The 26902-nt window shown below is 35.1% G+C and overlaps 1 protein-coding gene across 4 annotated transcripts in view; it reads right to left on the minus strand.

The window, feature by feature from the left end:
• Positions 1-26902, minus strand: part of Pcdh9 (protocadherin 9) — a 939572-nt gene that overhangs the window by 251509 nt on the left and 661161 nt on the right. The gene's annotated exons all lie outside the window — the stretch shown is intronic.

Raw genomic sequence — 26902 nt, forward strand, 5'->3', positions numbered from 1 at the left:
ATCAATAGTAATTATTTTTTTCTAACAACCTAAAAAGTACCCTTTAACCCTTTAAATGAGTTTTTAAAAAGCCACACACTTATTTTCTGGACATGCACTATCTGGATGTAGCTGGAATTTTGATATTTAGCTTCTTTTCTCCTTTGTGAATTTAAAGTAGCCCTGTTTTTGACAATCATGTATGGAGCAAGGTCTCTTATAAATGTGATTTTTAAAATATCCTATGTTGTTCCATTTGTTTTTTTAATATGAAAAAGATATTTCTAACCCAATTCAAATTCTATTTTAAAAAGACGACATGATTATTAAATCACTATCTAGTGTTAAGAGTAAATAATGGCATTTTTACTTTGAATTTAATTACTTATACTGTGTATACTATACATCAAAAATTTAGATTGGACACTGTGTTAATTTTCAGAAATCTACTAAGTAAGAAGATAATATTATTTTTTGAAAATATACAATGTTAAGAACACTCAGAGATAAATGGAAAACTATGATTTAGATAATATATTGGCAAATTACTAGTTAACAATATAACGAAATATTCTTGTGTCTATAAGGAATATACATTTTGAAGTGGTCTGATGGAGATACATAGTTAGAAGAGGAGATGTATGGAAGGAGGAAGAGAGAGAGGGAGGTTGATTCTGGGTTCTATTAATCCATAATTAATATATAGTATCTTACTATTAAAAAGTAGTCAGTTATCTTGCCTCCAGACATCAGAGTTGGGAAATAGAGGAAAGCAAATAGGACACTCTTGAAGAAAATTAATCTCTACACTGAAATAATCAACAGCTTTTGTGTTGCACGTAATATTATAACATAATGCCCAGTTGTACAAGTATAATATTTATGTGATGCTTGTTTGAACACCACAATGTAATGATGAAATTTTAAAACAAAAAAATCTTAAATTTATATTTTACATAAGGTCACTTAGATATACAGTGTGACAATTGTTCAAACTGTAGTCGGAGGTAGAAATATACGAAGTTTTGTAATATTCCTTTAAGGAAAATGTAAGAAAACTGTGTGGTAAGGATGAAGGTATCCAAAACACGTACTTGAACCTATATTTTGCCAATTAGAACGCTGAAGCAATGGGCTCCAACAAATTGAAATTTCCTCGGGAAATTCATACTGGAACAAGGAAAAGACTGGTAGACAAGTGACAGCTAAATACAGGTTTTATAAAGTGGAAATATATTTATAAATTGGGCAACCACTTTAATCCTTTAAAGGTGCTCAGCCAGTGATGATGGGGACTACTGTACCTTGGTTGAGACTCTTTGTTTGCATAACTCCTTCACATTCTTCATGGCAGGATCCTAAAGAATGGTTGGGGGAGGGGCCCATAAGCATCTTTCTTCCCCTACTTAATGTTTCCAGAGTCATAAATCCCCCTGATTAGTTTTTCATTATTATTTATTCAATTGTTCTTTTGAGGAAAGGTGGCTAAAGCGAACCTGGTAGAGCTGCATAGCCAAGACCCTAAACTAACAACATTCAAACCAAAAGAAGACATTACTCTATTTATAACAAAAGGGGCAGCAATGAAATAGGTAAGGCAGAGCACATGAACTAAGTGTGTGGCAAAAGGCCTAGATTGGCAGCTACATTTCTTTATTTAAAATCAATGCTTAAGAGCTTTCCCTTCTTCCCAAAGATAAAGGAGTTATCAGAGCTAATGGCTGATGTGAGTGCTTAGCACTGTTTTAACAGATTACAGGTCGATTTTAATTTTGCTTTACAAATTACAAAGAGCCCATCAATAAGATTATGGATGAGAGACCCCAAATAATGCTGAGAAAGTAGCCCATCCTTTCAAGTTCAAATGGATTAGTGAAAAATCTTCCAGAGAGATGTGTTTGAAGACACATAAATAAATATCTTCTGTTTGTGTGCATACATGCAAAAGTCATGATGACCTCATCACATTATAACTCCTCACAGCACATCACAGTGGATTGTTTAGAAATTAAGAATTTATTTTCCTAAACAAAATATTATATTGGACTTTAAAAGTCAAGCTGATTATTAAAATATTTATATTACCTGAAATATTTAAAATAATATTCTATATCTTATAGTTATAATTTAGAACTTTTAAATTTTATTGAAATCTTTAAATTTAATTTTAAGATTTAGACACTTTTAAATTCTTTCAGAAAACAGAAAACTTTAGAGAAATTTATCTCCTACAAATATTGAAATCACTATGTCTTGAAGCCTTGTGTACATGGTTAAAATGATATGCGCCTTTCTTCTTTATTATATATTGTAGGATACAACATTGTGCTCTGCACTAACTGTATTTGATTGTTCCTACTATTTTACCAAGAATTTTGCATTGTTTTGTTTGTTTGTTTGTCCAAGTCAGAATTTCTCTATGTAGCAAGTATTTTTAAAAGAAAAACCTATACAAGAAACAACAAGCCTATTTTTACTTGAGATCTGTCTTTAGGGCCAGAATGATACTAGAATTAAAGTTAAGGCTAGAACTATATGAAGCGGAAGACATAGTAAGAATGCAGTCCCTTGATCAAAGCAGATGGGGAAGACACATACGAACTTTGACAGATTTGCTTACAAAGGCCAGTGTCCAAAGCATGATCAAATAACAGATACATTCACTTGTGAACAATAGTAGGTCGGCTACATCGCTTTCATACCTACACAGAAAACAATATTTTACAGAAGTCAGTTCATTTAAGCAAATTTTGTTTTGTTATATGATTGTGTGTGCTATTACACACATTTGTAATTTGCAAATCCTGTATGGCTTGAAACGGCTAGGAAACCCAAGAGTATGTCCTGTAGCTGTATGTAAGGAGTGCAGGGCACAATGTGACACTTGACTACAGTCTAGGCTTTTCTGAAGTTGTTTCAGATGGCTTCCACTGAGACTTCCTTCTCTGCAAAATACACAGAAAGACATTTCACAAGGGGAGAATTAAAGAGTCGCTGAAGAAGAAAGGGCTCCCAAAGCCCTCTTTGACACGCACAGAAACTTGAAAAAAGCGAAAGAGAACCTCTCTCTCCCCTGCTTGAAACTTTTCGAAATTGCCCTAGTCCACAGCCAGATTCTCTGGAGCAGTTGCCGAGTCAGCGCCTCAAGCAGAGAGGGCAGGCTCTAACAGCCGAAGAACTCAGTGATGCAGGGGATGGCCTTCGTCTGGAAAACGCTGGAGTCCCCTCAGACCACTCAGGATGCAGTCAGCCAGAAGTGAAAATTTGGTTCTCAAGACTCCTCGGGGCAAAGGTTCAAATGATTTCTTTCATAAGCACCTTCTTGGATTGTGTTTGCTTGTAATTAACAGAACTAAAATTCCCTACACCAAACGGAAGACTTTATCAATGAAGTGAGACGGAATTACCTGATGCTATGGAGAGGTCTTCATTTGCTCTTCAAGGCATAACTGACAATCACCGAATTTTGAAGATTTGATCAGTGAGGTCAGCAAGAACCATAAAATGCTAAATGAAACTCATCAGTGACTGTTTTTTTATTCAATAGCTTTGAAACCTGTAATTTCTGAAAGAAACACTAACATGTGGTCCTTATACAAGAGGGAATGCGGAGGGAAATAAAGAACGGTCTCACTCACTGACTAATTTATATCCTATCAGTACTATTACAAAGGTCACTTCTCTGCAGCTTGGAAATTCTGGACATGCAAAAAAGAATCTTTGAATCAAGGGAGCTTGGGAAATTAACCTTTTACATCTTGGTGGATAGCACTTAGTGATTGATATAAGATCAGCATTTGGTTATATAGTAAACCCGCATATCACATAAAAAAGATTATGTCTGCTTTGTCACTATGAAATTGATCTTCATCAATGTTAAGTTGCTATTTAGTAACAACTGAAAAGTATGGGTCAGGAGTCACATGGAGATTAATGTTAAACAAATAGCTCCTTGTATTGCTTCACCATTACTTCATTTCCAGTTTCTTTAACACGCAGAACAAGACATCATAATATTTTCACACACTAGAGGGTATCAGAAATAAAAAATCAGTGTACAAAGTCCATCTGGTGTGAAGATCAGTTTATTTGGTGTCTTTTTGGACTCCACTGATCATATGTTAATTGGCCTTCCTACCAAATATTTCGTATCTGAAAGATAATTTATGTGTGGTTATCATCTCGTATGGGAATATATTTCTCTTAGACTCTGCACTGTTCATTGTCTTACTCAGTGTAAGGCATCAGATATATTTAGATCCTTTACTTTCTGTACTTTGAATCCAAAGCACAGAGTAGCAGGACCTCCATAGTGGCACAAAGTGGAAAGCATGTACCTGAAAGTCCCCAGAAGGAATAACCTGGCCATACAGAACTCAGGAATCTGTGAAGAATGAGATTTTAGTTATTCCTTCCCCCATTCTTTCTAAAAATAAGAAATATATTACTTGAATCTAGTATGTATATTTTACCTCATGAAATAGCAGGGTTCCCTAAGCCCAGCTTAATCTTAAATGTATGGCTTTGTCACTCACTGTGGCTTCCAGCAAATATAGAAACAATCAGAATTGTTTTCATAATAGGAAATCTTGTGAACTCAAAGAAAGGAACAACCAATAAAACTAGTTTTATATGAAGTAGTTCAAAAGAAGAAAGAATTAGCTCTAGGGAGGCATTTTTATTCAGGGACCAGCTGAATAATAGCTTAAAATATATTATTTACCACAAGCCACTTTTCAAACATTTGTTTTATATAAATATTAGTAGGTCAACCACTGAACAGTCTCTAGCTCATTCTGTCTGAAATGACTGATGAGCAGTCAGGAATTACCATGGTTTATGAAGGACTATTTAACTCTAACTACAGTCTATAAACATTTCCCCTATACCTACCATTAAGCATATTATGCACCACTCATCAAGGAAATTTCTCGTTATAACAGACAAAAACAACTAAAGATAATCACAACCAATCAAAATGTAGAGCTATGGTGCTTAATCTCAGTGGACATATCTATAAAACACTCCCACACATAAGACTCAGGAAACATGGCAGAAGTGGAGGCAGAAATAGTGTAACAGCCTGAGTTTCAGGGAGTTTGAGTTTTGTCCTAGTATCATCAGAAGCTGTATCTGTAAAGTCTCACCAACATAACTTCCCGAATATGAGTTGAGCAAGGGTGACACCAAGGAACATGTCAAAATGAACAGAGAAAAGCACAAGACACCTCAAGTCTCCACAAAGAACTACAGACAACTCAATATAGCTGGGAGTAAAAGAGGTGTCCCTACCCCGGGAAGAACATACTACTGGTTATCCAGTGATAAAAGGCAAGCCCTGAAACCATACATACAAGTAGCATTATATTACTCAACATGTTATATTTAGGAGAAAGGTACATAAACAAATGCATAGAAATATACAACCAAAAATTACTGAATAAAGAATCCATAAAAATTTAAAAAGCAGGAAAAAGTGAATGAGAGTGTTTGAAGGGAGAAAAGAAAGGGATGTAACATTATAATTAGATTGAATCTCACAGAAAAAAAGCTGGCAAAGAAAAATCAAATATTGTTTGTGACTGCTCAGAAAGGAAGAAATAGCTCACTTCTGGGATAAGAGCCCTTACTGCCTATCTAATACAAAGTGGTCAGACAGAATCCTTATGCACACAAGAATGAATTCAACAAATGATACTTATATATTTGACCAAAACATGTATGGTAAACAAACAAGGAGGGGGGACGTGCATGATAATCAAAGAAAAAGGAGGCTACCAATTTGGAAGTAGGAGGCTACCAATTTGGAAGTGGAACAAGGAGTGGGAAGGAATGGAGGAAAGTGAGATGGAAGGGTTGAAGGTAGAAAGAGAAAGAGGAAAGTAATATAACCCTTTTAAATTAAAGGAAATAACTAAAAGGAACATTTAAAATTTTTTATTTTATTTCATTTTTTTACATATATGTTTATATTATTACACATATATACAATAGATTACCTATGGCAAGAAGAACCATGACACAGTCAGGAATTATATAAATGTTACATTCTTAGTGTTTTGTCTATTTGTATTTACAGCCTTCAAGCAGACATATTTCCTATCATGGTGCATCTAAATTTCTGAATGTAAATCAATCTCCATCACATATTGTGATTGTCAAATTATAACACCTATCTAGACCTAAAACCATCTTGACCCCCTAAACAATTATGCTTCATTGTAAAACTAAGCTACCTGTTCTACAACTCCCTCAGAGACTTGAGAAGGAGTAACCTTGATTACCTGAGTATGCCAGGAATGCAGGTTAGTAGCTCCCAATGAGAAGATGACAGAGACAGTTTGCTACATGAACAGTCACCCAACACTCTCTATAACGTTGGAGCATCTTCTTTAGCCTTCTGGCCCAATATATCAGCGAGACATATTTGTGAGGCATGAACTATTGAGGACTTGCTTACCCTGTGTTGGCAGAGTTTGGCCATCAGTTCTGCCTGCATTCAAGTTTGCCCTTTTTATGAACACCCACGAAACACAAAAAGAAGACTAATTAAAAGGAACATTTAAAAGAATATATCTAAGAGGAAAAAGAAAATTGTCCAAACTCTTATTTGATCTAGAAACCCACAGAAACAACCATCCTGGCTTCATAGAAGCTTATAGACACAAAACCAACAACCAGGGATCCTGCATAGGACTCACCTAGTTCTTCTGCATATATGCTACAGTTGTGTGGCTTTGTCTCCTTTGGAACCCCTGGGTGGGAGCACAGCTGTCCTTGCTCTTTCCCCTTGTTTAGTAGTCTTTTCTCTTATTGGGTTGCCTCTTCCATCCTCAGTAAAAGAGGGGGTGCCTACTCTTACTGAAATTTGATATGCCATAGTTAGCTGATATCCAAGGAAGGCCTGCCTCTTTTTTGAGGAGAAAGACAGGAGGAGATGATGGGGGTATTGCAGAGGAGGTTGCTGAGAGAGAGGAGGAAAGAGAAACTGGTGTGTGTGTGTGTGTATTCTAGATCTATTACCATCATTCTCAATATACTTTAAATTTTGGATAAGCCTAAAAAATACTTTTTTCTAGTCACCAGCCAAGGACAATACGTGCAGTAAACTTCGAACCCCTATCCAGATCTAGCCAATGGACAGGACATTCTTCACAGTTGAGTGGAGAGTGCAGACTGACTTTCACTCGAACTCTGGTGCCCCATTTTTGACCATGTCCCCTGGAGGGGGAGGCCTGGTGGCACTCAGAGGAAAGATAACAGGCTTCCAAGAAGAAACTTGATACCCTATGATTATTTACAGGAGGAGGAGGCCCCCCTCATTTACAGTCAGAGGGGAGGGGAGTAAGGGGAAAATGGAAGGGAGGGAGGAATGAGAGGATACAAGGGATGGGATAACAATTGAGATGTAATATGAGTAAATTAATAAAATATATTTTAAAACTTTTTCTATTTTTTTTTCTTACACACGTCACTAAACATTTGAGCAGCTCTTTCTTATAGACCAAAATAGATTGTGGTCAAACAGAAGCCATCATTGTGTATATGTTCTGCATGACATTGCTTAACTTAAGTAAAAAGACACAGAATTATCCCAGAGTGAATCAGAGACAGAATAAGACTACAAACTAAATCTAGATTAAATATTTTAGTTACAGTTTGGGGTACACACATGTGGGTATCTATTTATTTGAAGCTACATGTTGTGACATATTATGTATATAACAATATTCTAAAGAAAATTCACTCCTACGTATCTTTTAGCAATTTTTCTGTTATTAGGTTCATTGACTTTGGTGGACTTATACGATGTACAAATATAACGGCCTGCGGTGAAGTTTAAGGATTCCATTGTCAGATACTGGTATCTCACAGTGACTTGAATTTCTTGTCTGTTTCTCTACTTTGCTACTCAGTTTAGACCTTTGATTCTGGACACCAATGTCTTTGTGCTCACGCTTGTAGCATTTTCATTTTCCAGTTTTAAAACAGCATTACTGCTACGTTATAGAGTCAAAGGTCCAGAAGTCACTCTTGTGTCTTCATCCCCTTGCATCTTCACGAACCATTGTATAGCAGCACTTAAAAGTTGGTATTGCCTCCAAAAGAAATCTGACAAATCTGATTTTTTTTCCTTGCATTGCAAATGCTTCATGCAAACACACCTTGTTCTGCCTTCACAGCTACTCTATACTTTAGCCTATTTTTCTTACTTTTACTATGGACTTCTTGCAAATATATTATGTACAGTGGGGCCAGGATTTTTCATCAAAATTATAAGTCACGTCTCTTTTCCTTGTTAAAAATGCCATAATGGCTTTTCTGAAAGTTTAAAATAAATCTTGAAGTTCTTACTTTTAGAACAAACTGATACACAGTCTTGGGGCAGGAATGAAAGACATGCAAAGTTAAGGGTTCATGAGAAGAAACAGAAGCCTCTCATCTTAGAATAGTTTCTCTTTCTCCCTGGCTGAGAGTGGAAAAACGTTCTTACAACTGGTAAGATCTAGATTTCCAACAAAGGTGGTGTTTTTCTAAGAAATGTCTCCAAAGGCATGGTCAGTAAACAACAATTTAAACAAATTATTACATTTCCTTTGTGAGAGAATGTATGTGACTTTAGTTAATCAAATTGTGGGAGATTTACACAATGAAAGATTACTCAGCTATTAAGTAAAATAAATTATGATTTTTAAGGTAAGTGTATGAAGCTAGATATACTCATCCTAGATCAAGTAACCCACACCCAGAAAGACAAGTACTGCATTTAAGCTCTCCCTTATAATATGTAATAGCACTAACATCTAATATTCAGCACTCATTTTAATCCCTTGTACAAACAATATATTTCATAAATTACCTTAAAAGTTCATTTTCAGAAAGAAAATCTGTTTTTGAGAAGCGTGGGAGTTCTCTTCTTGTAGGTTGTAGCGCGGGGCTGTAGCTCTCCATTACTGCTGACAATCAGAACACAGCCCTGCATTCCATCCTCATCCATTCTAGGAGCTCCTCCTCCTTTGTGAAGTCCACCCTCACTCAGCAGCCCTCCTCCATTTCCTTATGAGTCAGGCCTACTCAGTCTTCAGGACCACTATATACTACTCTGTCAAAAACAGTTCCTACACTTAAGAACATTTTAATATTTGGGCTTGCTTCTTTCAGAGAACAATCCTGCCATTCTAAATTATCAGTCTAATATTCCCTCCCTCAACTCTTTCTTTCTTTCCTTCCTTCTTTCTTTTCTTTCTTTCTTTCTTTTGCTCTTTTGTGAAGACACATTAGCCAATTTTATTCTTGCAAAGTATTTTTAACAAGAAAGTTATTATTTTTATCACCATCATCATCATCATCATAATTATTAATGTGGAGTTTTGTTGCCCTTAACTCTAACTTTCCTTCCGTATCCCTTTGTATGAGTCACTGGCTATTACAACTCACTGGTCACCAGTGGATAAATGTCACATAGCCAATCACTAAAGTGACCTTCTACCTTACAAAAAAAAAAAGTTCATACTTCTGGGTATGAGCTATGAGGATACGGTCATAAAGTAACCATGATAGTAACCATTTGTCTATTTTTATAAGCTACCTAAATATATTTTTACTGACAGTGTGACATAAGTTTTAACATCTTATTGATATGGCAGGAAAACATAGTAAAACATATAAGAGAGCAACTACTTATATAATTAACAAAAGTAGAGATTTTTAACTATAGAGTACTTAATACGTATTTCTTCTTCATAGTTATTTTAAGGTTCCAATTTCAAATTAAGAAGGTGCCATAAAATATGTTTTGTTGCTGAATTTCAAACACATATCACTGTCAAGGGGGAATTATCTCCCACACATGATTTTTTAGTCTCTTTCATATATCTCAGAATTAAGTAGAAAATTAAGTTCTCACAGATACACTGTTTATGTCATGTGTCTCTATCTGTTTTCAAGTCTCTAATACCCCATGTATTATTGTGGTTCATAAAGAAATTGAAAAGTTAGTTTCATGTATAAAGATCTAAATTCCTTTTTTCTGATAGAGAGTTATGTGAAGAATATTTTCCCTGTAAGTGTATAATTAATATAACAATATTATATTTGTTAATATCCTCTTAACCATTTTTGATAAATAAATGTTACATTATGAATTCTGTGTATGTATCTGTGTGTAACAGGTACTGAAATTTTCATAATTCTTTACTGGTATTAAAATATTATGACTTGAAAGTTCAGACCAAACCTTTTCCCAGTTGTTAGGTGAAAAGTTTTTTGCTCTCATATTGAGAACAAAACCACATGCAAATAAAAAGAGTGATTATGCCTTAGGTGAAGGAGAAAACATACACAATTCTGTGGCAAGGAGCATTCCTTCATTTCGATGAACAGGTCTACGCCCTCAAGATTCAGAGTCTGATGAAGGCAGCTGTGGGAAACACTGAGATATTTAGAGAAACAAACTGTGCAATGAGCTTTGTCAGGCTGAGTTTACTAAGCAGAGCAGGTGGAAGCAGAGGCCAAGCAGCTCTGCCTGTGAGCAGAGAAAGGCAGAAAAGAGAAAACCCCACCCCCCACCTTCACGCTCACACCGTGGCGCACATTCTGCTGCTTACTTATTATGTACTTATTGACCCTGTCTGTAGGCAATGCTGCAATTCTATATTTTCATAGTTGATCACAGATTTTGGAGAGGCATGAAAACATTACTTCATAAAAGAGCAAACATCTTCTGAAAAGCCTATGGCAAGGCTCCAGTTGTTTAATAAAGTTTACAGACACTCACATGCAAGCCTTTGTATTTATACAGCCCTCCTTGAACACTACTTTATCAAATATGAATGAAAAGTGTCAATTTATTCACTGTTTTCACAATTTGGCTCCATAGTTCCTTGTTAGAAGAAAGTCTGCTCAGAGAAAAACCAAGACACTATGGAAATATAGTAGAAATTCTTGACAGAAATAAAAAGGATTTTTTTTTTCCTAATGGGGTTTGAAGAGAATTGGGCCAGAGAGAGGATCATATTGGCAGATTTCCTTAAATAACATTTCATCATGAAACACTTTTTTCCATTTTGATCTTCTTTTTATATGTGTATAGGAGGAAGTATGTGTTTAAGTTCAATGATTTGTGGTACAAGGGAATACACATATGAACATGTATGAGGAAACTGAAGTTGATGGTCAGAATCTTCTTTCATAAACTTTTAACTTTACTGTTCCTCAAACAGACTCTCTCAGTCAAACACTGGGATCCTCACATTATGGCACATCTTTCTGGACAGCTTTGCTTAAACCTTCCTGGACCTGGATTCCAACGAAAGAAACCTAGGAATTTGCCCATGCTTCCTGACATTTACATGGCCTTTGAGATCCAAACATTAGTTGCTTTGCTAGTTATTTTTACAAATAGATTGCCTCCTTAATTCAACACCAATTACAACAAATTTTAATAGTCAAATTGGGATTGAATCTAGCCAATGAGCAGAACATTCTCCACAGTTGAGTGGAGAGTGGGGTCTGCCTTTCACAAGTACTCTGCTGCCTCATATTTGACCATGTCCCCTGGAGGGGCAGACCTGGTGGCACTCAGAGGAAGGACAGCAGGTTACCGAGAAGAGACTTGATACCCTATGAGCATATACATGGGGAGGAAATCCCCCTCAGGAACAGTCATAGGGGAGGGGAATAAGGGGAAAATGGGAGGGAGGGAAGAATGGGAGGATACAAGGGATGGGATAACCATTGGGATGTAACAAGAATAAATTAATAAAAAATTTAAAAAATTATATTCAGATTAACAACCTCCATAGAGAGTACCTTTAAATGTTTATTACACTGAAAAAATATGGGACTGGGAAACATGGGTTTGGTTTGTTTGTTTTTCTGTGCCAAAGTGTTTCTCTTTCAGCAAATAGCAGAACAGAAATCACTAAAATATGACTGACCTAAAGAATGCAACAATACTCCATTAATGTAGAAGGAAAAGAATACCCACAAGATGACTAAGATACTGCTATGATTTACCTTTACATAAAGAATCAAGAAGCCCTAGATCCTTTGTTGTTGATGATTATGTTATCATTCCCTTTAAAAAAGCAGCAGTAAAGTCTGAATGGGTGACCTAATGTCCACATAAAAATAACACAGTGATGACATCAAAACTGCTGCATCTTTTACTAATAGTATTACTTCCTGTCACAGCTGCAATAACTAATATGTCAAAGTGATTTGGCATGTCATTATTTATTCTGTAGTGAAACGGTCTTTTAAATCTTGGAAAAGTAATAACAAATCAGTCTTAATGGTCAATTAGGCCATGATTTTAAAACCTGATTATATATTTGTTAGACAGCATTATATAAATATCATGGTCCCTTTTTATACATACAATTAAGATACAATTTAGGTAAAACTAAGTGTTAATACAGAATGTTGAGAAACAGTGCGACCAGAGGAGTACACTGATGTGAGGAAGCTGTAGACGGATGTAAGAGCACATCAAATAAAATATATCATACTAAAGACATGGTCTTACTCAAATCAGCATTGTTACATTAATACAGTAAAATGCATAAACGGCATTGCCTGATTTTCCTTAAAGCCATCATGCTGGGTGTTACCAGAAGAATTGATCTGTATCTCTTTTCCTTCCTTACACAGTCCATGTTGGACTAGGGAGCAATCACATACATGAGAGAAGCTGATCAAATTTCAAAAATTGTTGCCATCAATATGGTGTTTTATTTAAAGAGAAATAAAATATTTTATTTATTGTTTTTCTTTTTTTTACTTAAACTGTTTTTAATGCTGCATAATATGAAAATGGTTTCACTGTCTCAGTTGCTTAGAGATCAAAAAAAGTGAAGGGCATGGTGTCTAAAGGACTTGTTGAATACTGTTTTATAGTAAATTTTTCTTTTCATTAAGATTTATTGCATTTCTACATTTCTCATCCATTACACCAGAATGTCAATCTCCTTAACTCTTGATAATCATTTTGCCTTCACTGAGTAAATTTATCCTTTTCTTAAAAACCCATAATCACAACCTCCACTAATTATAATACAGGTTAACACATGATCCTAACAAAGGAATAATACAGAGATCTCTTCAGGGCCTTTATTTAGAATTATGAGCCACTGGAACATATTTAGGGTAATATTCAATGAAACACAACATGTCCCTAGTTCTTAGCCAATTAAAAGCTTCCTTTATATTTTACTTTAAAACCAAGTCCAATAACAACTATTACAGTCAGACATTTTTTTGTACTTGGAAGTTACACAAACATTAAATAAATATCCAGAAAGGTTGTAGTGCTTATATGCTTTCTGTTGTAAAGTATCATTCTCAGCTCATAAAACACATACATTTATACCTGCACTAGCTTAATGTAGAATTACACTTTAACAAATATGTGCTAATGTATGTTATATATATATATATATATATATATATATATATATATATATATATATATATATATATATATATATATATATTACGTAGACTACCCTTGCAATATACTGTACAGTACTCTGCACTGACTAATTGAGATGCTGGGTTTCCAACAATGTGTTAGTGAGTTAGTTAGCTAATGGATTTGAACTTCCCTTTGTGAGCCCCACTATTTGGACACCTCTTTATGACTAAGAAATAAACATAACTTAAAACTCCTGACACTTCCCATTGTATTTAAAGCCCAGGCAAAATGATTATCTCAGTGAAACTGTGCATAGGTTCTAGAGTTACCCAGGATTGAAAGTTATAGTTGTCAAAGACTTAGCAAGCTATATTTGTACTAAAATGACATGTAAAAAGCATTGATGTAGTTTTCTATTTTTTATTGCTCCAAGAAATAATTGTCCCCCTCTGACCTACGCATCAGCAGTTCACTAGGCACCTTCTCATTATCACTTCACAGTTCAACTGCAGAATGAACACTGTTTTTATATAATTACCCATATTAGTCATTTTGAATTAGGCCTTGTTGCAATAGATTAATAAATCTATGGTATATGCGAGTATAAACGATAAAAATCAATAATTAATGGGAAAATAATACTTTTGAGACCACAAAATAGTCCTAGGTATAGATAATAAATAAAATAACACCTTTCTAGTTTCATAACCCAACATTTCTGACCATGAATCTTTCGGCTGTGTACTAGACACAAACATCATAAGATATTCCATAATTAGTATGATCTTGTTGCTTATCTATAAAAGATTATATTTTTTCATTGTTCTAGAGCAGTTTGGTATTAGATTAAGTTAAATTGTGTGCTTGGGAAGCTCATGTTTTAATTTGTGAATAACCAAATAATAACATTGAGAGATAAAACATTTAATTTCAGCTTCTAAATCTAACTATATAAGCCTGAGTCAAGAATTTGACTTCTGTGAGTTTCTCTGTTATCAGTAATAGTATCATTTCTTGTCTGTAATATCAGATTATTATGTTTGATTCATTTTCCTCATTGATCTGAACAAAGTTCTTTAAGGAAAACATTGCATGTTGTTGATGATTTTTGCAGATTTGTCTTGTTTTTATTTAAAAATCCAGACATGTCTGGTACAGATTAATGTACTAATTAAATTCATCCAGGTACAGTCTTTTTTTTTTTTTTTTTTTTTTTTTTTTGGTTTTTCAAGACAGGGTTTCTCTGTGTAGCCTGGGCCATCCTGGACTCACTTTGTAGACCAGGCTGGCCTCAAACTCACAGCGATCCGCCTGCCTCTTTCTGCCTCCCGAGTGCTAGGATTGAAGGCGTGCGCCACCACGCCCGGCCTCAGTACAGTCTTTATTGTTAACTTTAAGATAGTTTTAGATCTTGGAACATTATAATTATTAAGACATTATCTATTACATATTAACAAATAATAATAATAACAGATGTGCTATATTTTTGATCACTGCATGGTGCTTTTCCACTCATGATAAGCATGTCTATGGATACACCTTGGACTGGCCTATTATATAGATTGGTACAACAAGTGGGTTTCAGAATGTCAGCACATGGCAAAAGAGATGACTGAGGAGGACCTCCTCTTCCACTATATGGTCATAGGGAAAATACAAGTAGTAAACATCGAACCCCTACTCTGATCTAGCAAATGGATAGGACGTTCTCTAGAGGTATGTGGAGACTGGGGACTGACTGGCATGAACTCTGATGTCCCATATTTAACCACATTCTCTTAGTGGGGCAGCCTGGTGGCACTCAAAGAAAGAATAAGTAGGCTATCAAGTCTCATCTTGATAGCATATGCTCCTTTTAAATGAAGTGCCTGTCCTTCAATTCTTGTGGTTTATTTATTCCAAACTTTTCAGACTTCTAAATAACTTCTTGTTAAGTAAATCCCATTTCGATTTTTGCACTTCCACTTCCTTGCTTATCTTTTAAACAGGATAAATCACATTTATCTTCAGAAATAAATTCTTAGCGTCAATGTGTAAAGAGATAGTTCTCCCAGTTCTATTCTGTCATCTTCACTTATCTACTAAATGCAGTGTGGCTCTGCCTGTGACAACTTTGTGGAAACTACCCAAGCTACCTGCACAAATGTTTCTGCAAAGACTAAGTTTTTATTTCACAGAGTGGATGAAGAGTATTTCAGAAATAACAGGTATGTTTGGTTTGAAAAATATTTACAAATAGCATCAGTATTCTGCTATTTTATGAAACAGAAAAATTATTTTGTACTTATCACACTATTTTTCACAACTTTTACAGTTCCCTCATCAGTAAATAATACTAAAATCTACATTCCACACAATTTCTTGAGTCAGAGACCTTAATGTTGGGTTACAGATATAATTCAAAGGTTAAGTGTGTTGGTGGTGGAGACAACCTCTGTTCAGTTGCTATCACTCAGAACACTGCCTACAACTGTCTGTAGCTCCAGTTTCAGGATCTCACCCTCTCTTCTAATTTCAAAGTATAATCACACACACACACACACACACACGCTTATACATGAGTGAGTACTAATGCACATATACATACACACAGACACTCAAACACACAAATAATTTTAAATGAAAAAAAAATTTAAAGTCATTGTCTTTATTGCTTTCCCACCAATCTTCTCACATCTAGTCCCTCAGCACATAAATTAAGTTTATTTTAAACATTCTCAACTATTTTGTGAATAATTTAGAAAATCCAGAAAGGTTGAAATGACCATAAAATACTTGCCCTTGTCTTCTCCTATCTCTTCAATGTGTATGTTCCAAATACATTGCTTTGTTAGCTGTAAATTCCATCTTACCTTTATTTCTCTTCAGGCTTGCTTTTAAGCTTTTTTCCCTCAATATGCAATGCCCTCATCCTCATCCATCAAGTTTTATTCAACATTAAATCTTAGCTACGATGACCTTTCTTGGAAAGCAGTGACTGATCTCCACTGTACTGGTGTTCTTGGTAGTTCTGTGGTGTTAGCAATCACATTCCTGACACTAAGCTTAATAAGCATAGGTTGTGGCACTGTGCTACACACCCAGCTGTTGGTTGTTATTTCAGACTTTGTCTCATTAGTGTAACTCAGTCTGGTCCTGAACTTCTTATGTTAGTCCAGCTGATCTTTAACTTACAAACTTATTTATTTATTTATTTTAAACTATATATTCACTCTAAATCCTGAATGCAGCTCCTTCCCTTCTCTCCTCCCAGTCCCACCCTCCAACCTTTTCCCCTCTACTGTCCCTCCCATTTGCCTAAGAAAAGGGAAGCCCTCCCACCAACCCACCCCAGAACATCCTGTAGCATCAGGACTGGCAAATATTTACCCACTGATGCCTGACAAGGCAGCCCCATTATGTGGGAGTGATGTAAAAGTAGGCAGCAGAGCTTAAGTCATAGACAGCACCTGTTCAACATACTAGGGGATGCACACAAAGATCAAACAGCTGTGACAAAACCAAACTAAACAAGATCTGTGCACAAACTCATTCCTATAGAAGATGCTGGAATGAAACCTGCAACTGATGGAGATTAACTACCACCAATACAAAAAATTTCATGAAATCAATAACTTCCCTGCACAAAAACAAAAGGAGAAAAACACAATCACACTATAGTCACCAACATCTAAATAACAAGAACTAGCAATCATTGCTCATCAATATCTCTCAACCTCAACTGACTTAATTCCCTAATAAAAAGATGAACTTCTTGCTTATGCCTACCTAGTGATGAGATGGTATTGGGCAACACATATGGCTCATTTCATTGGTATTAACACTAAAAACATTTTGTAAGTTTTATAAATTCACTTTACTGAGAAAGAACCATCTTTCCCCAAGGATGCATCCTCTGATAGGCAATCTAATTCTGAGTGGTCATCTCTAAACATGTACATACAAGTAATATTAATTGTACTAAGTAGGTTAGATGTGTGCTTGTGTGCCTTTGTGTGCATGTGTGTGTCTCTGTCTGTATATCTGCTGTCTTCAATAATAATTGAAGAAAATGTCACAATTTTGGATGTAAGTGGGAGGGACATTGGAGGAGTAAGTTGGGATTAAAATGGGGCTGAAAATTAATTAATGAGATCCTCAACTATTAAGTCTTAAAAATCAATAACTTTTATATCATAACAAAAAAGGTTACTGGAGAATTCATGAATTATGTGGAGTACAGCATGTAAGGGCTGGGGAGCTGTTCCAGTGAGGAAAGGTCTTGCCGTTCATGTGTAAGTACCTGTGTTCAGATTTTAAAGCCTATGTAGAGTTCAGCATGGTTGCATTATACTATAAGTCCTGGCTGCCTGATCTGGAAAGAAGCCTGTGAAAACAGCTGATCCTGACAACTCATTGTGTGATAAGTTTAGAGAAAATGGTGAGTTTTGTGAGACATGAGAGAAGGTTTCTGAAAACTAGGAAAATAATCATTAACATTTGGTATCTGCATTTACCCAAACAGGTAAGAATACAAACTTGCTTATTTAGATATAACACAGAAACACACACTTATACAATACATAAATTTTTAAGGTTTCTGAATAAAAAATCTTCATTTCAATAGATAATTTCTGTAAGAGAAATTAGTTCCAACACAGTACAATGTAGATATCAGTAATTCAAAACACATTTCAAATATTGTGGGCATTACCTATTTAATAAATACATAATAGCCATTCAATAAATTATATTGATTATATTTTAGAATAAAATTTTCATGTATCTATATTGTAGAAAATTCATCAGCTTAAGATGAATTTATGATGAGTTAAACATTTTAGATTTGGTTTACCTTACATGGAAAAATATTGCCATAGAATATCATGGTAAAGGCAGGAGAAAGTGAGAGTAAAATTATACAATCCAATGCATGTTGTCACTTCTATAATCAACACAAAGTTAGGCCTCATTGGTTTTGTTCATCTAAATTGAGTATTTAAAAAATAAATATTTTATTGATTTTAGAATTTTTATTAATATATAAACCATAACATGCATTATACATGATAGTGGTAGATGTACTGATTTTGGTTTATGCATTAACACATAGGTTTTATTCACACAGGCATACATTTATTACTTATATAAAATTCTTAATATTTGCCAGAAAATTTAGTGTCAAAGACACAAACCATTATAACTATTGTAAAGCATCTGAGAGCTCTTGTCATCAACTGTTTAGACAGCATTAAGAGAGTCGTGACCTTTGTAGATCATTAAATAAACTACAGATGAGATGTTCCCTTCCTGTAGCCAATGCTTATTTTCTATTTGGCATAAGAGGGTCCACAATTATAACTGCAAAGTAATCAGATTTTCTTAGTAATCATCATTAAATACTGACATATTTAACTGTAAGACTAAATCAGGGAGTTTATGCAATTTGAGAGGCATTCTCAAGAGTAAAACTACAGGGGATATCATTTTATTTTTTTATGTCCATCTCACGCCTTTTCAATTTTCTATTCTTCTGTGGAATAAATACCTAGGGCAAAAGACGTGACACTAAACAAGGTCCATCACGGCCAAGGGGCATGTCTCATGAAAGTCTTCACTTACTAGGAAAGTGGGATAGTGTTAAGGACATCCTAATGTGAGAGAAATATAGGAAATAGGAAAATAGATGGATCCAGAGGGTCCTTGAAACCTACAAGAAGAACGCCAGGGGTTCTGCATGATCTATGGCACCGACCAAGGACAATATGTGCAGTCATCATCAAACCCTTACCCAGACCTAGCCAAGGGACAGGATATTCTCCACAGTTAAGTGGATACTGGGGACTGACTTTCACATGAACTCTGGTGCCCCATATTTGGCCATGTCCCCTTGATGTGGAGGCCTGATAGCAATTGGAGGAAAGATAGCAGACTACCAAGAAGAAACTTGATACCCTAGCATCATATTCAAGGGGAGGAGGTCCCCATTAGTCACAGTCATAGGGAAGGCGAATGAGGTGAAAGTGGGAGGGAGGGAGGAATGGGAGGATGCACGGGATGGGATAGCAATTGAGATGTAATATGAATGATTTTATTTTTCAATTAAAAAGAAAAGAAGTGACACTAAAGCTAGATGTCATTCTTTACTAAATGGTTGAGAAACACTTCCTACTGATGTTTAAAATATAAACACATATATAACTTATCAGTAAATTATGTATTCACAAAAAGTTTTTCAACATCTATACAGTAGATGCTTTTAATTCTTTATCCAATGAAATTTAATATAAAGTCAGTAGAAAACTAGATAGGTTATAGATAGATATGTTAATTTATTCATGTATAGTAAAACATAAGTGTCAAGTTAAATTAACACATAACAAAGTATTTGGGAAATTATCCTGTGAAATGTAATCTGTTCTTATGTAAATTAAAACAATCTAAATTTTCTTTGATATTGTTACCACATATCAAAATCATCCTCACTGATTCTGTCAGGGAAACAGGATACTAACAAATGTATAGTTAGCTAAATGTAAAAAATTTGTTACTTACACCATTTATCAATAATGTATGGATTCAAAGTTCAGAATATCCACATTGCCCCAAACTAGTCTGTCCTGTGACATTTATAGATATTTGTCATTGTCCATAGTTTGTATCCTTGAAATACAGTACATAGGATGTATGCTTCCTATCTATTTTCCTATTACTTTTGAGTCACCAAATAAATTGAAAGAGAAGCTACCAGTTTCACTGATAGGGGATTGCTTTCATATTTCTTAAGTTTTGCAGTTCCACTTGAGTTGAAGAGCATTAGCTGCTGGTTAAAAAAAAAAAAGGGTTTTCAAAGTTACGGATTTTAGCACTTTGTTGACTGAGGATTCTGATGCTCAGCAAACTTGGCTGAAGCCTAGAAAGTGACAGATGCATGAAAAGCTGAAAAATAGGACACACAACTGTAGGCTCAGCCGATAAACTTCTGCAAGAGACTGACTACCGGTAAAGTGCTGACACCAACAGAAAGAAGGGATAGCTCACAACTCATTTCTATTGTCTTACTCTTAAAACAAATAGTGATTACATTGATATCAAACCAGTATTTGTCTCTGAGTTGGGTGTTCAAGAGAAATTCAAAATAATCTAAGGTTTGATATAATAGATGGTTGTCTTTCTTTTGGTACACATGATAAAGATAAATGATACAATTAATAAAACATATCACCATCATCTATGCAAACTGGGACTCATACATTTGTTAAAAATGTTCTCTGGCATCAAAGAACACAGCATGTCTCCCCCACATTCTCTGTTTCTATCTCTGTTGGATAGTTGTCTACTAAAGGAACTCAGAACAACAGGGAGACTTCAACATTCAGGGTTGAGTTTTCATCAAATTTAAACTGTCTGATATATAAAACCCCTTATGTATGAAGAGCTACAGTTTATTTCTTCCTTAAAATTAGGACATTAACCTCTTGATCCCCAGGTGTTGGAGGTGCATCTGACATATTTCGATGCTAATTACTGCTTGCTGTCTCCATGCCCCATATTGTACCTTGCCTAAGAGCCTAATCTGTTGGAGTAATAAAAGGCCATCACACCTGGGAAGGGAAAATGGGATAGGTATGACTAAGAGTCCTGGGCTCTGGGACAGAGAAAGAATCTTGGGAGGAGAGGAGATCTGAAGAGAAGAAAGGAAAAACAAGGCAGTGCCACGGGTTATGTAGAAGAGAAGCACATGGCCAGTGTGGATTGAAGTTTGGCTTCATTGATGATAATTAGAAAGTATTGGGGATTATGGATGGAAGGTAGCTTGATAGGAATTAATAGAAGCAGATGTCATGGGATTAGGGCAGGTATAGGATAGTAGTTTAGGAGATTAATATTAGCCGTGCTCCATGTTAACTAAGGCTACTTTAAAATATAACAGGTGTCTGCGTCTTGATTCATAGCTAGTGGGTTAGAAAATACCACTGTAATAATAATTGTAAGCCTAATGACAAACATTATAAGGCCATACAGATAAGTTCACCATAACACCCAGGGATTTGAGAGGACAAAGTAGAACCTAAGCATGCCTGTGTCAAAGGAAGCTGAGCTCTATGATAACAGATCAGTTGATCAGAAGTATATTGTTGGTCATAGCTCCTAAATGTTTCCACAAATGCTTTAATCTGTTGGAAACATATTTTAAGAATAAAATACAAATATCAATCTTCATGAACTAAGTAGAACAAAAAGAATATTCATATTTTAAAGATACCTGAAATTTTCTGAGTTTTCTTTTCTTCTTTTTGTGTTTTGTAAACAGCACTAAACCAATAATTATAGTGAAATATAAACCGGTAATATATATCAGTCATTCAGTTCTAATACCCTTGCAGTTACTTGCATACAGCATTTCTCATTCTGACCTCAGCTAGAAGATGATTTTTCTTTTTCTCCTCATTTCACATGGATTTTCTTTGTTCTTTATGATTTTTTTTCTTTATCATATTTTAATATGTGTAAATTCAAATTTTTTCTAAGTGTGTAAGCAAGGTATATTTCAGTTCTATCATTAGTCTCCAATTGATATGTTAAATTTGAGCCTTTGTTTCTCTAAGGACACCTAATTAGATATCAACCAATAGCAGTTGAGACCCCTAAAACACACCCTTTCCCATTTTTAATAAGCAATGAAATGACATATTTAATGGAAGCCCCTCCATTCTACAGGTACATGGTTTCCTAATTGCTTTGTCTGTAGTTTTGGCATGCATAATAAACAGGCAACTCTTTCTTCTGAAATTGATGTTCCTATTAGCTTCCTTCTGCAGTAGCTATTAACCACAACTAAAATGTAAATATATAAATCAAAATAAGTGTTCCATAATGGAGATCATAAAATCTACTACATAAAATGACTTCATATAAATATGCTAAGCTATATCAGCAGCCAAAATACTAAACTTTAAACTGAAAAAAATATTACAAGGGACACAAACCAGGTAAAATCACCAAGAAAAATTTATTTTTCAAGGTCAAAGTCATAAAGGAGGAAATGGTGATTTGAAAATATGTTCCAGTGTAGGCAATTCTTTCTCTTCCATTGATAATTTTTGTGAATAATATGTGGCATGATAATTGGAGAGGAAGAAAAAAATGAAAGTATAAAAATCCTTGTCACAATAAAAATGCTAAAAATGGCAACATTTTGCATATTCATTGTACTTAGTCCTTTATGCAAATCTATAAAAATTATTGGAAGTGGCTTCTGTATGTATATAAATTGTGAGCATCCTAACACACAGTAGACAAATAGTTGAGAGCATACATAGGAAAAAAGTAATGAAAAGAGATGGGCTCCTTGTAATAGCTCTGGGTGTGCTGGACTCTCTTTGCAGACCAAGCTGGCCTCAAACTCACAGAGGTCCACCGGCCTTTGCTTCCAGAGTGGTGTGCCACCACACCCAGCAGTTCAGATACTTTTAAAATGTGTGTTGATCTTTCAAGTGTCCAGATCAATAGAAATTCTATACCTCACAAGACTATGGATTCAACCCTATTATAAGTGATATTGGTAACTATTATATTAAACATTTTAATCAAAATGGAAATAGGGCTTCCTCAAGACCCAGCTATTCCACTCCTTGGAATATACCCAGAAGATGCTCCAGCACACAACAAGAAACTTTGCTCAACCATGTTCATAGCAGCCTTACTCATAATAGCCAGAACATGGAAACAGCCTAAGTGTCCCTCAGTAGAAGAGTGGATAAAGAAACTGGGGTACATATACACTATGCAATACTACTCAGCTATTAAAAACAAGGAATTCCCGAAATTTGTGGATAAATGGATTGAGCTAGAAATGATCATAATGAGTGAGTTAACCCAGAAGCAGAAAGAATCAAATGGTATATACTCACTTATATCTGCATACTAGCCCAAGGGGCATGTCCCACGAAAGCCTTCACTTACCAGGAAACTGGGACAGAGGGGAAGGCATCCTATTGGGACTCTAAATGAGAGACGCATGGGAGAATAGCAAAATAAAAGGATACAGAGGGTCCTAGAAATCTACAAGTAGAACAATATGATAGGCAGATTTGGGCCCAGGGGTCCCGCTCAAACTAAGTCACCAGCCAAGGACAACACAGGAGGTAAACTTTAAACCCCTTCCCAGATCTAGCCAATGGTCAGAATTTTCTCCACAGTTGAGTGGAGAGTGTGATATGACTTTCTCACGTACTCTGGTGCCTCACATTTGACCATGTCCCCTGGAGGGGGAGACCTGGTGGCACTCAGAGGAAGGACAGCAGGTAGCCAAGAAGAGACTTGATACCCTATGAGAATATATAGGGGGAGGTGATCCCCCTCAGGAACAGTCATAGGGGAAGGGAATAATGGGAAAATGGGGGGGGGGAGGAATGGGAGGATACAAGGGATGGGATAAACATTGAGATGTAACAAGAATAAATTAATAAAAAACAAAAATATTAAAAAAAGATAAATAATTTCTTATAGTATCTGAAGGTAAAGTTTATATTTTCCTTTCCATAAATATATTTAACCAATTTTCTAATTTTGTCTGAATTTAACACACCCTTGCTAAATTATTTTTTTCTCATTTATGTACATTCTTTTGCAATTTATATTCCATAGCCCTAATTTGCTTGGCTGTAATGATACAGTATTTTTCATTGTGCTATCTTTAGTATCATTGTCTGGTACTTGAGAGATATTTAATAAATTTTTATGGAACAAGTATATGTCTCTTACTGTCATGATGCATGTGTGGAAAAGGTCATTACATCTTGTAGAAAGTGATAAATATTGTCAATTCTAACAGACATTGTGGTCTTGAAGGTGGCAATTGTTTGCTAATGGGTATGGCTTTCTTTTAAAGGTGATAAAAGTGTGCTAAACTGGAAAGTGACAAGGATTACACAACTTCATGACCCTTAAATTCACTAATGTACAGGGTAAATGGGTTCCTCAAATATTATATAAATTATATCTCAATTCATTCAGGAACAGTTATTAATAAGCATTAATTCTGTGAGCTTTGGCAGTTTTTCTCCCAGATATGTAATTTCATATTGACAATAACTGAAAAGATTCAGAACATAACATGTAAGTGGAAATGGAAGAGGACTACAAAAGGAAGAGTTTTCTTCAGCTGCCAGGGAGTCTGCCTAGCTTTTGATCAAGGCTTCTGATCTATTAGTGGCAATATGTACACATTTTTTTAGCCCCAGAAAATTATACATCTATAAGCTCTATTTCAGTGTCTAATGTATTCAGAGGTACAAATCTTTACCATAAAGTGAGTCATGATTAAAATTTTCTTTCTAAAGAAACCCTGAAACCAAATCATTTAAAATCAAGAGAGCAAAGTTTGTAAATATATTATGTCTGGAAATAGTTAAGAATTCCAGAAGTAATTTTTAAACACATATCATAGTTTTGATACTTTAATGTCACTGGCAAGTCAATATACTTTCATGAATGATCTTGAATAAACATCGAGATACCACAATGAATAAACCAGGCCATTCTTTGTGATATGAAGGTTCGCTGCGGTACTGGGTGGTGAATAACAAGGAGATTAGCATTAGCCAAACCATCTGTTGCATGTTGTCAGTCGGGAAGAAGATACATCACAAACGAGAATTCCCTGAAGTATGATACTATTGAGATGCTTTCAATGACAGTGTTTATCCCTATTCTTCATAGGAACAAGCTTACACTGGCAGAGGCACACACACAAGATGAATAAAATGAAGTACATTGCTTCAAACTCAGAAAATAAAAGTTTTCATCAAGAAGCCAAAGAATCATTTAATTGCTATAAGCATCCCTAACAAAGATTTCAATCTCAATTCACAAAAATTGAATTATAGTCCACGTACACCCGAGAAGTGAAGCACGCCAGGTGCTGCTGTGAAAACCAACTCAATGTGCATCCCAATTTGTCCTCAGTTTCTTTGAGTTTTAAATGCCTACCATTTAAAGCTGTGCTTCAGAGATCTAGATAACAACATATATCTTACATTATCACCCAGTATTCCTGTGCAGATCCTGAAAAATGTGGCTCACACAGGCAGCATAATCAATATTCAGATGGATACAGATCATGAGATGAGCTGACGCATTTGAGTCCACATGTTCTTTCAGTCATTTTGAATTTAAATCATCATCTGGAAAGCCAAAGTGAATCTTATGTCCCATGAAGTCATTCTGTGTGATGTCTTGAAACCAAAGGCTCTACTTTACATACTTGTCATAAGATAAAAAGAATCATTGTTTTAAAGTAAAAAATTCCTATTCCTTCCCCTATTTTGCCTGTTTTAAAAAATATATTTTTGGGGGTGTTTGAAATTTACAATATGACTTTATTGGATAAATTATGATATGATTATCTTAGTAAAGTAAAAAATATATAACCGCAAATTCAGACAAACCACATAGATACAGTTATTTAATAGGCATTACTTATAAAACACAATGTAGAAGTCTAATTAAAAATTAGTTCACACTGACATAAGGAACAATAGACCAAATGAAGTAATAAGAAATGCGGAAATTAATTTACATATTTAAACCAACTGTCAACTGGTGTTCAATAAAACTCTGAGGCCATAGACTCGGAAATATGAAGTCATTATCCAGCTTCTATGATAAACTCAAACAATTCAATAGTCAAGCTATTAAGTGAAATGGAATCTCAGCTTAAAATTTTCTACATGATTTTAATCAACATTTTTCTAAAGATGAGGTCAACAAATTTTAGATTTTATCCACAAATAAAAGCACAATACAAGGGTCACTTAATCAATCAATAAATAAATAGATAAATGCTGGCAAGGATACAAAGAAGTGGAAATTCATTCACTGTTAGCGGTAATATAAGGAAATGTGAATTTGTAAAAAAACAATTCTGTATCCTTATTTATTGCACATCTCTTCACAATAGACATCAAACAAGATGCCTGTGTAGTGATGAAGAATTTTTAAAGTGACTTATATGCACTATGAAATAATATTCACCCAACAAAAGTAAAATTATTTGTTGGAACAAGGGTGGACAGGAAGCAGTTTGGTAGAAAGGCAAATACTGGGTATGGTCACTGAATATGGAAGGTGAAAACAGAAGATCATAAAGAAGTTGAGAAAAATATTAGAAACCACAGAAGTCTAGAAAGACAAGAGAAGCAGTGAATGGGGAGGGGAGGGCTTTCTCAATAGAAGTGGGGATGAAGGTGCTTAGGTGTCTTTGTCATTACAGAATATTTTCTTTGATTATTTTAGTTTTGAAAGATTGCATATTATTCCTATCAGACCCCCCCTCATACCCACCTTCATGTTCTTTCTCTCCATTAAACACATACAAAAAATGAAAAAAGAAAAAAGAGAAAAGAAAACAGACACACACACTCACACACTACACAAAAGCCACTAAAACATGTGGGTCCAGTTTTCTTTGGTTAACCATTTTTGAGTATGGGAAAAACACTGGAGTGCAGTTGATATAACCAG

This window comes from Acomys russatus, chromosome 18 (genome assembly GCF_903995435.1).
Source record: "Acomys russatus chromosome 18, mAcoRus1.1, whole genome shotgun sequence".
Classification (NCBI taxonomy): Eukaryota; Metazoa; Chordata; class Mammalia; order Rodentia; family Muridae; genus Acomys; species Acomys russatus.